Consider the following 7,575-nt stretch of genomic DNA (forward strand, 5'->3'; position numbering starts at 1 on the left):
TAGTAGAAGGGAAAAAATGCAGGGCTACGGGGAAAGAGAGAGGGAATGGGACTAACTGGATTGCTCTTCCAAAGAGACGGCACAGACTCGATGGGCCGAAATGCATCCTTCCAAACTCCAACGATTCTATGATTTGTCAAGCTCAAAGTGCTTGCCACTTCAATGAGAGGTCCGTCTGTACAAAGAACGAGCACTTCCGCGTTACAGTTCAGCAGTCCTTTCCTTGTTGGCTCCGGAATTGTTGTTTAATTCAGAAATGGGGTAAATATCAGATAGAATAAAAAGGCACTGCATGGGAATCGAACCGAGGACCTCTTGTGACGAAAAATGCAATTTGCCCAGCTTTTGCAAATTGATGATACAAATTAAGCTGCAACGACCCCACCTCCTCTTCCTGATATCTACCTCTCACTGTCTGTTCGCGTTTGAGGCAGTTTGTATTTTTCTATTTTTCTTGTCCATTTCGCTGTGCTTACCGATACACTGTATCTCTCGCTGTGTTTACCGATACACTGTATCTCTCGCTGTGTTTACCGATACTCTGTATTTCCCGCTGTGTTTACCAATACTCTGTATCTCTCGCTGTGTTTACCGATACTCGATCTCTCGCTGTGTTTCCCGATAGTCTGTATCGCTCGCTGTGTTTACCGATACTCTGTATCTCTCGCTGTGTTTACCGATACTCTGTATCTTTTGCTGTGTTTAACGATACTCTGTATCTCTCGGTGTGTTTATCTCTCTGTGTCAATCGTGGGCTGATTCTGAATAAACAATGAATTAAATGAGGAGTTTTGGACAATTCGCCCTCTGACACTGAGGAACCAATGAGCGAAACTTTATTATAAGATATTGTTTATTGTGAAACAGCAAAGAAAACATTGCATTTTGAACGATTGAGGTTCAGTTCTGTGCAAAAAGAAACTGAGACCACAAGGTGTTTGCAACAAGCCGCCTTTTAAGTTGATGTCAGGCTCGCTAACATTGCAGCACGAGGTGTAGACACCGCGCTGATGATCTTCATGTGTATCCGGGCCTTTCAGACACTTCGTGTGGCACAGGAGCTTTCCAATCCCCTGGACACCGACACATCCGTCGAAGTAGCATTCACCGGCAGGACCGATATCTCGCCCCCTTTGCCAGACTTCAGCAAATTTAACGCTGAAAATACAAAACAGGACGTGTAGTGAGAGTGCGCTGTTGTTTTATAAAGTGTAGGAGTCCATATATGAGTGTGATGTTCACATATGAACTGTGGGTGTGTATATATGAGTGTGATGTTTATATATGAACTGTGGGTGTGTATATATGAGTGTGATGTTTAAATATGAACTGTGGGTGTGTATATATGAGTGCGATGTTTATATATGAACTGTGGGTGTGTATATATGAGTGTGATGCTTATATATGAACTGTGGGAGTCGAGATATGAGTGCGATGTTTATAAATGAACTGTGTGTGTATATATGAGTGTAATATTTATATATGAACTGTGGGAGTCTATATATGAGTGCGATGTTTATATATGAACTGTGTGTGTATATATGAGTGTGATGTTTAGATATGAACAATGTGTGTGTATATATGAGTGTGATGTTTATACATGAACTGTGGATGTGTATATATGAGTGTGATGTTTAAATATGAACTGTGGGTGTGTATATATGAGTGTGATGTTTAGATATGAACAATGTGTGTGTATATATGAGTGTGATGTTTACACATGAACTGTGGATGTGTATATATGAGTGTGATGTTTATATATGAACTGTGGGAGTCGAGATATGAGTGAGATGTTTATATATGAACTGTGTGTGTATATATGAGTGTAATATTTATATATGAACTGTGGGAGTCTATGTATGAGTGCGATGTTTATATATGAACTGTGTGTGTATATATGAGTGTGATGTTTAAATATGAACAATGTGTGTGTGTATATGAGTGTGATGTTTATATATGAACTGTGGGTGTGTATATATGAGGGTGATATTTATACATGAACAGTGGGAGTGTATATATGAGTGTGATGTTTATATATGAACTCTGGGTGTATATATATGAGTGTGATATTTATATATGAACTGTGGGTGTGTATATATGAGTGCGATGTTTATATACGAACTCGGGATGTGTACAAATGAGTGCGTTGTTTTTCTGCGACTTGCGGAATAAACAGGAGCTGCAATTCCTCCTGGGGTTATGTTTTCTTCCAAGACAATGATGTAAAGGGATAATTTGACAAGCGGCCGAAATAGCTCGGTTGGGAGAGCGTTGGACTGAAGATCTTAAAGGTCCTTGGTTCAATCCCGAGTTTCGGCAGGTTTTGGTTATTTAGTTTCTTCTTCCTTGCTTCGATTCTCGCATTTCATTGCAGTGAAATTTGATACCCGCCACTGAAGGATTGGGGATGAAATAGAGAGGCATCAAGGATGGGAAATATTTTTTCGTCTTGATTTAGTTTTTATTTCTCTGTTACCTTCTCCCTTTTTCTCTTGTTTTTTCTCTTTCGGTGCCGGGGGACAATTTCATTTGATGCATTTGTCCTAAACCGATGCCTTTTCCACATCTCGGGGCGGTCAGACCCGCTCTGTCCATCTGTTGCTGCTGATGATCATTAATGGGAACAGGCCGCGAGTTAAACGTTTCTCTGCAAACCGGAGAAAGACAAATAAAAAGAAAGACGTGTTTCTCCGGCCCAGGGGCAAAGTTACAATGGATGTTATTCAATAAAACTGTCCCCGTGAATTTGTCTGTGGACTTGATTGTAAAGCTTGCATTTTAAAAGTTACAAAAACCCGAAATAAATAAAGTAAATTACAAGAATTGAATCCATGATCATGACATTACGGCATACTCTTTGCAAATGAGCTAACCGGCGGTCCGAACGGCTGTTTAATTAATTGTTGTACCTGTATGCTGGTTGGTAGCGATTTCTGTGCTTGGACCCCGAAATCTCCCTGCTCCTCCATAGTTCCTTTTTTCTCACCATTTAGAAAATACTCTGATTTATCTTTCTCAGGTTTAAAGTGGATGACCTCGCTCTCCCCCACATTGAACTCTATTTGCCGCAGTTTTGCCCACTCACTTAATCGATTAATTCCCACTTTTCAACGTCCTGCTTCTATCCACATGACTTATTGCGCCACCAGAAGGCTGCGTGTTCAAATCACCGGGTAACCGTTACTTCTCGAGCTGATCGGATTCTGGATCGTTCCGGAATGAATGTTTCATCTGCTTTTTCTCAATAAACAGAACCTTGCTCAAAAGTCTGCTTCCCTGGTTCCCAAATTTCAGGAAGGCGTCTCATTCTGCCCTTGACTTTTGATCTTGACTTGCAATTGAAACTTTTGCAAAGAGGGAAATAAGTCGCCAAATCGCTCCACGTGAATCTGAAACGCTTTGGGAAGAAGTTCAGTGCAAACAATCAGGACTTTAAAGGCACCTCAATGACCTGCACTTTCATTGAATGAGTTTTGTTCGCCTCTCGGCTTTCATCTCACTGAAGTGAAGAGTGTGACCGCCTTGTATCTGTCAGCGTGTAAGTGACGAGTTTGGGGTGAGCACGGGTCGTCTTTATTTTTGAAATCTCACCAAGCAACAGGGAAAAGAAACTTCGAATCAAACTGTCCCTGTCAGTGATGAATTGAAGTGAATATCGCTCCAAGCAGATCTGGACAATGAGCAGCGCAGCCGCACAGGAGTCCCAAATCCACCCTCTCGCCACTCGGCAATCACAACTTTACTCCGGCCCAGTATCGCCACGCTGAAATCAAGTATTTCTCGAACACCTTTTTTTCAACATCATAGTTACTGGTTTAATAGTGAAGACTACCGTCCGCTTCACTGTAAGTGCAAGAAACAACTTTGTCGACAACGTGTCGTGTCACAGAGCTGCTCCTTGGACCTGCTCATTTCATCTCATCTCATTTTCAGCAAACCTGAATATTACTGGAATATAGAATGGCGAATCACAGCTCAAAAGGTCAATCCTCTCTACCACGAGGGGACTGAGTCTTCCAACATACGGTGGTTAATGGCAAGGTTGGCTTCATGTTCAGAAATAATACAGCACAGATTTTCACTCATGCAAGCTGCACACCCTTTATTTTGGAAAAGTAAACTGATAGTCAGACAGCTATTATATTAATCGCGGCAAGCTGAAGCTTTAGCTCGGTGAATTAGTCCTTCAGCAACTACAAAGTTGTGTTTCTGTGGCGCAATTGTTTTGCGCGTTCGGCTGTTAACGGAAAGGTTGTTGGTTCAAGCTCCACCCGGTGGACGCTGGGTCGTAACTTTCACCTGAACATTCAATGTCTCGCGTTTCCAGCATTCGAATGTGTGTCCTGTCTGAACGAAAATATACAGGTGAGGTGCCTGAGGATTGGAGGGTAGGAAATGTTGTGCCTTTGTTTAAGAAGGGCGGCAGGGAAAAGCCTGGGAACTACAGAACGGTGAGCCTGACATCTGTAGTGGGTAAGTTGTTAGAGGGTATTCTGAGAGACAGGATCGACAGGCAATTGGAGAGGCAGGGACTGATTAGGAACAGTCAGCATGGTTTTGTGAGTGGAAAATCATGTCTCACGAATTTGATTGAGTGTTTTGAAGGGGTAACCAAGAAGATAGATGAGGGCTGTGCAGTAGACGTGGGCTACATGGACTTTAGCAAAGCCTTTGACAAGGTACCGCATGGTAGGTTGTTACACAAGGTTAAATCTCACGGGATCCAAGGTGAGGTAGCCAATTGGATACAAAATTGGATTGACGACAGAAGACAGAGGGTGGTTGTCGAGGGTTGTTTTTCAAACTGGAGGCCTGTGTCCCGCGGTGTGCCTCAGGGATCGGTGCTGGGTCCGCTGTTATTTGTTATTTATATTGATGATTTGGATGAGAATTTAGGAGGCACGGTTAGTAAGTTTGCAGATGACACCAAGATTGGTGGCATTGTGGACAGTGAAGAAGGTTATCTAGGATTGCAACAGGATCTTGATAAATTGGGCCAGTGGGCCGATGAATGGCAGATGGAGTTTAATTTAGATAAATGTGAGGTGATGCATTTTGGGAGATCGAATCGGGCCAGGACCTACTCCGTTAATGGTAGGGCTTTGGGGAGAGTTATATAACAAAGAGATCTAGGAGTACAGGTTCATAGCTCCTTGAAAGTGGAGTCACAGGTGGATAGGGTGGTGAAGATGGCATTCAGCATGCTTGGTTTCATTGGTCAGAACATTGAATACAGGAGTTGGGATGTCTTGTTGAAATTGTACAAGACATTAGTAAGGCCACATTTGGAGTACTGTGTACAGTTCTGGTCACCCTATTATAGAAAGGATATTATTAAACTAGAAAGAGTGCAGAAAAGATTTACTAGGATGCTACAGGGACTTGATGGTTAGACTTATAAGGAGAGGTTGGATGGACTGAGACTTTTTTCCCTGGGGAGTAGGAGGTATAGGGGTGATCTTATAGAAGTCTATAAAATAATGAGGGGCATAGATAAGGTAGATAGTCAAAATCTTTTCCCAAAGGTAGGGGAGTCTATAACGAGGGGACATATATTTAAGGTGAGAGGGGAGAGATACAAAAGGATCCAGAGGGGCAATTTTTTCACTCAAAGGGTGGTGAGTGTCTGGAACGAGCTGCCAGATGCAGTCGTAGAGGCGGGTACAATTTTGTCTCTTAAAAAGCATTTGGACAGTTACATGGGTAAGATGGGTATAGAGGGATATGGGCCAAGTGCAGGCAATTGGGACTAGCTGAGTGGTATAAACTGGGCGACATGGACATGTTGGGCCGAAGGGCCTGTTTCCATGTTGTAAACTTCTATGATTCTATGAATCAATGCCGTGAACATTGCCAGCTGAGTGCGTCTAATTTTCCACCATTTAATCTGCTGTCTGAAAAATATTCAAAAAAAACGAAATTGGCTCGAAAGAATTCGGATTACTTCTTGTTTCCACAATGAATGACACTCCCTTTATTTTGGAAAAGTAAAATGGCATTCACATTCCGACAGGTTTCAGTTGATTTGTGAGAGATCTTCAAAGGATCAATCTCCGGTTAAGGCGGCCTTTTTATCTCTCTCTCTCTGTTGGCAGAATCCAAAATGAAATTGGAGCTCGACGAATCAGGCAAGAAATCAGGAATCACTTTCGCAAACAAAATACGGCCGGAAGCTGGAACTCTCTCATCCCAAAGGATGTGGATTGAGGCTCAAATCAAATTTTCAAGTCTGATATTGATAGATCTTTTTCTGGTTCGGTTACCAAGGGACGTGAGTCAAAGGCGGGGAAACAGAGATGAATTACTGATCACCTCATGATCCAATTGAATGGGACAGCAGGCTCGAGGGGCTGAATGGACTTCTCCTCTGCCGGTGTTACACTCCGGCTCAGTGCGGGGCTGGACGACTGGTAAGAGGCATCAGACTTGACTCCAGAATGAAAATCGGGTGTTCAGATCAACCCACCTTGGGATTGTCGAACAAACTGAACCCCGACAGCAACGTCACCACCTGCCTCTCTGCAATAATAGGATGAGAAGGAGCCCTGCCGCTGGCCCGGCGAGCTCAGTCGGTAAAGCACGAAATTCCTAACCTCAGGGTATTGGGATTAAAACAAATATTGTGGATTTTGAGTTCGATTTTTCACAGTGGGTGATGAAAGGTTCAAAGTGTAACCTCATCTCCAGTTCAAGAAATCCAGTTATATAAACAGACACAACACTGAGCTGTGTGAAAGGAAACCGTGAGCGTTGCCAAATATCCAGTCCCTCCTGATACTATCTTCTCATTCCCTCCACACGGGACACGCCCGATACCGTTTCAATAGGTTTCATTTTTGCTGTTATTAAAAATGTTGATAGTTAGGATGTGTAATATTTAGAAGATGGCAACTCTGGATCCATTCGCCTCTCTGATACCTCCTGATACCCATTTAACCTCCTTGATTCTCCCTGATCTCCTTATCTTCTCTGATACCCTCAGAGAGTCCATTATCCTCTTTCAACCTTGTCAGCGCCCTTTACACTCTCTGATACCCGCAGTCCTCACCCACTGATACGCCCTGAGAGTCATTACACTCTCTGATACCCTTTGGCAGTCCTTGCCCTCTGTGAGATCTCAATATGCTCTCTGATACCCTCTGACTGCCCGCTCCCGTCTCTGAGCCTCCTTGCACGCTCTGATGCCCAATCACTGTCCCTTCCCCTCTCTGAGGTGCCCTTGACCCAATGGATCGCCACTAAGAAGCGATTAGACGCCCTGAGGCCTTCTCAGAACCCATTACCGTCCCTGCTATCAAAGTGCGGTGTAACTTCACAGGTGGATCTACCGCTCTGTGTTAAGGATGAGATCCAGAGTTTGATCGGTCGCTGCTGCTTCCTCCTCTGAGAGCTCTATCGGCGGACGGTACCGATCTTCCTCCCACAAACTGGGTGTGGATGTATGAGTGCGCTGTTGATTTATAAACTTTGGTAGTTTACGTATGACAGCGATGTTTATATATGAACTGTGGGTGTATCTCTATGAGTGCGATGTTTATATATGAACTGTGGGTGTATCTCTATGAGTATGATGTT

At 43.3% G+C, this 7,575-nt stretch overlaps 1 non-coding gene across 1 annotated transcript; it reads left to right on the plus strand.

Annotated features, from left to right (window-relative positions):
• Positions 1–2,245: 2,245 nt before the first annotated feature.
• Positions 2,246–2,319, plus strand: trnaf-gaa (transfer RNA phenylalanine (anticodon GAA)). Its single transcript has one exon. It is a non-coding gene; the product is annotated as a tRNA-Phe (tRNA).
• The last annotated feature ends 5,256 nt before the right edge of the window (positions 2,320–7,575 follow it).

Source organism: Heptranchias perlo, unplaced genomic scaffold, assembly GCF_035084215.1.
Source record: "Heptranchias perlo isolate sHepPer1 unplaced genomic scaffold, sHepPer1.hap1 HAP1_SCAFFOLD_73, whole genome shotgun sequence".
Taxonomy (NCBI): domain Eukaryota; kingdom Metazoa; phylum Chordata; class Chondrichthyes; order Hexanchiformes; family Hexanchidae; genus Heptranchias; species Heptranchias perlo.